This window comes from Hordeum vulgare, chromosome 4H (assembly GCF_904849725.1).
Source record: "Hordeum vulgare subsp. vulgare chromosome 4H, MorexV3_pseudomolecules_assembly, whole genome shotgun sequence".
Classification (NCBI taxonomy): domain Eukaryota; kingdom Viridiplantae; phylum Streptophyta; class Magnoliopsida; order Poales; family Poaceae; genus Hordeum; species Hordeum vulgare.
In genome coordinates, this window is record NC_058521.1 from 493,121,276 (window position 1) to 493,125,646 (window position 4,371).

Sequence of the window (4,371 nt, forward strand, 5' to 3'; positions counted from 1 at the left end):
AGGCTGCTCCCGTCTAGCGCTCGCATGGTAGCCGTTGCCGCCATTGCCGCTCTCCGCTCGGGCCTGATCCAGATCGGGATCGGTTTGGGTTGACTCTGTCAAAAAAAGAGGGAGATCGGCATGTCTTCTTCAAGCTATGTCGCTGTTCTTGGTGCTCAGTGATCGTCAATGGCACCAACTATGCTGAGTTTGTGGGCTTCATGCGTATCCATATGCGCAGTCTTCTAATGTGGGGCATTCTCTCTTGTGAGCTTCCCTGTCCGCCATGCCCTGCTGTTCCGAGGCTGATCGGGATGCATCCAAGGCTCTCGATGATGTTGCGGTCGATGCTTATGATCAACATGTATCAGCTTATTCAGATGTTCTTTCTGTCTACCGAGATGATCTCTGTGCTTACACTCACTGGTGCAACGATGATGCTCAGGCTGTTGTTTCTCTCACTGTGCGTGTCCTCCCTTAGTTTGCCTTGGAGTTCATGGGTCTTGGCACCATTGCAGCAATGTGGTCTTATCTGTGTCAGTGCTATCATCCCTGTGGTGATGCTCTCTACCTATGTGTGGTGCGTCAGGAGCACTCTCTTCAGCAAGGTGACTCTTCTGTTGATCAGTTCTACACACAGAGTTCTGCCATCTGGCGCCAGCTTGACTCTCTTCAGACAAATGTTTGTGGAACTTGCCGTTGTTGCCAGACTATGTGGTCCGACTTGGAGTTTCAGCGTGTCCGTGAGTTCTTATCTCTCCTCCGTTCCAAGTTTGAGCCTCGACGTGTGCTACTTCTTGAGCTTGCGTTGGTTTTCCCTTGAAGAGGAAGGGGTGATGCAGCAAAGTAGATAAGTATTTCCCTCAGTTTGTTGAGAACCAAGGTATCAATCCAGTAGGAGCAACAAGCAAGGCCCCAATCGTAGTACCTACACAAATAATCAAACACTTGCACCCAACGCTAAAAAGGGAGTTGTCAATCCCTTCGGAGTTATTTGCAAGGATGAGATCTGATAGAGATAGATATAAAAGATTGCGGAAACAAAAGTAAATAAATTGCAGCAAGATATTTTTGGTATTTTTGGTTTATAGACCTGAAAGTATAATATGGAAAATAGACCCCGGGGCCATAGGTTTTGCTAGAGGCTTCTCTCATAAAGGAAAATAATATGGTGGGGGAACAAATTACTGTCGAGCAATTGATAGAAAAGTGAATAATTATGAAGATATCCAAGGCAATGATTATGCATGTAGTCATCACGTCCGTGTCAAGTAGACCGAAACAATTCTACATCTACTACTATTACTCCCCACATCAACCGACTCTTGCGTGCATCTAGAGTATTAAGTTTATGAAGAACAGAGTAATGCATTAAGTAAGATGACATGATGTAGAGGGATAAACTCAAGCAATATGATGAAAACCCCATATTTTTATCCTCGATGGCAACAATACAATACATGACTCGCTACCCCTACTATGTCACTCGGTGAGGACACCGCAAGATTGAACCAAAACTAAGCACTTCTCCCATTGCAAGAATTACCAATCTAGTTGGCCAAACCAAACCAATAACTCAAAGAGAATTGCTAAGATACGAAATCATGCATATAAGAATTCAGAAGAGATTCAAATAATAATCATAGATAATCTGAACATAAACTCACATTCATCGGTTCTCCACAAACACACCGCAAAAGAGTATTACATCGGATAGATCTCCATGAAGATCATGAAGAACATGGTATTGAAGATCAAAGAGAGAGAAGAAGCCATCTAGCTACTAGCTATGGACCCGTAGGTCTGTGGTGAACTACTCACGTATCATCGGAGGGGCAATGGATTTGATGTAGATGCCCTCCGTGATCAATTCCCTCTCCGGCAGATTACCGAAAAAGGCTCCCAGATTGGATCTCACGAAAACAGAGGCTCCCGGCGGCGAAAAAGTATTTTTGTGGCTCTTTTTGCAAATGGGGACTATTTGGGAATTTATAGGCTCAAGAATAGGGTTAGGAGACCTGTAGGGGACCCACAAGCCAGACCCCGCCCCTAGGGCGCGCCCTGCAGGCTTGTGGCTTCCCGGAAGGTGCCCTCCCCCTATTCCAAGTCTTCTGGGTTTCTTCTGGTCCAAGAAAAATCATTCCGGAGATTTTATTCCATTTGGACTCCGTTTAATATTCCTTATCTGCAATACTCAAAACATGGAAAAAACAGAAACTAGCACTAGGCTCTAGATTAATAGGTTTGTCCAAAAATAATATAAAACAACATAATGATGCATATAAAACATAAAAACATATAATATAATAGCATGGAACAGTAAAAAAATTATAGATACATTGGAGATGTATCATCGTGCTCACTTACTTGCTCGTGGCCGTGTTCCTAGAGGTACTTGCTGAGCTACGTGCTGAGGATACCCGCCTTCGTTCTGGTGGGTTGTTTGCAGTTCCTTCTGTGTTGGCTGTCTGAGCTCCTGTGTCATCTTCTCGTCCCACTACACCACCGCTCCTGTCAACACCTACACGGGGGCTGGGTCACCCTCCTTATGCTGAGAAGGGACGGTCGCGCTGTGATACATTCTGTGGCTACTGCTCCAAGCGATGTCACCGAGAGTATGATTGACGCCAGAAATAGCGAGACCAGAGGCGCTCTTCCTCTAGTGGGACTCCTGCATCTTCCTCGACTCTGTCACTCACTGACCACGACATTATACACCTCAAGCGCCTCCTGACTTCCTCTGGCTCTTCATCAACGGGTCCTGGTACAACAGTGACTGGTCCCACCCCTCCATCACCATCGGCACCAACATAGTCAGGTACATCTTCGTGGGTTCTCAATTCTGGAGCTTCTTTTCATATGTCTTCTGATTCTTCCGTGTTGTCTTCTCTTCAGCCTCTTGATTCTCCTGTTAATGTTCTCACTGCCGATGGCACACCCCTTCCTTTTGCTAGTCGTGGCACCCTTTCCACTCTGTCCCTTTTCTATTCCTAGTGTTTCTCATGTTCTTGTCTTACCATGAACCTCTTCTCCACTGCCCAACTAACTATTTCTGGTTGTCGTGTAAATCTTGATACCGATTCTTGCTCTATTCAGGATCTTCGCGCCAAGGCTCTAGTTGGTGCTGACCCTCAACACCGTGAGTCGGAGGGTCTTTGGGAGGTTGAATGGCTTCATGTTCCTTCCGCTGCCACCACTTCTCCCAGTTCTCATGCACTTGATGCCTCCTCTTTTATGACCTTCCAGAAGTGGCATCATCGACTTGGTCACCTATGTGGTCCCCACTTGTCGTTGTTGGTGCATCGGGGTGTCTTAGGGTCTGTCTCTCGAGATGTATATTTACATTGTAATGGTTGTAGACTTGGCAAACAAACTCGATTACCTTATCCTACTAGTGCGCCAGTATCTCGGCGTCCTTTTGACTTAGTTCATTCTGATGTGTGGGGTTCTGCTCCCTTGGATTCGAAAGGTGGTCATCGCTACTCTGCTATGTTTATTGATGATTTCTCTCGCTACACTTGGCTATACTTTATGAAATCTCATAGGAAGGTTCTCTCTCTATACAAACGATTTGCGTCCATGGTTCACACCCAGTTTTCCACGCCTATTCGTACTTTTCATGCTGACTCCCCTGGAGAGTATATCTTCGAGTTGTTGCATGCCTTTCTCATGGAACGGGGTACTCTTCCCCAGTTCTCATGTCCTGGTGCCCATGCTCAGAATGGCGTTGCGGAACGTAAGCATCGTCATATACTTGAGACAATACGTGGACTGATGATCGCCGCTTCTCTTCCACCTCATTTTTGGGTTGAGGTTGTTTCTGCATCCACCTATCTCATCAACATTCATCCATCGACTGCTTTGTAGGGCGGCGTTCCTATGAAGTGTCTGACTAGTCGTTCTCGTGACTACTCAGCTCTCCGTATGTTTAGGTGTGTATGATATGTCCTTCTTGCCCCGGGAGAATACACCAAACTGACTCCTCAGTCCACCGAGTGTGTTTTTCTTCGCTACAGTGATGAGCACAAGGGTGTTGGGTGATGTAGCATAAATTCAAAATTTTCCTACGAATATTCAGATCTTCCTATGGAGACACCTGCAACGAGAGAGGGGTAAGAGAATCTTCGTACCTTTGAAGATCGCTAAGCGGAAGCGTTGCTATAAAGCGGTTGATGGAGTCGTACTCGCAGCGATTCCGATCTAGTGCCGAACTACGACACCTCCGCGTTCAACACACATGCAGCCCGGTGACGTCTCCCGCACCTTGATCCAGCAAGGAGGAGGGAGAGGTTGGGGAAGACTCCAGCAGCACGACGGCGTGGTGTCTATGGAGAGACGAGGTCTCCTGGCAGGGCTTCGCCAAGCACCGGCACAGAGGAGGAGGAAGAAGGG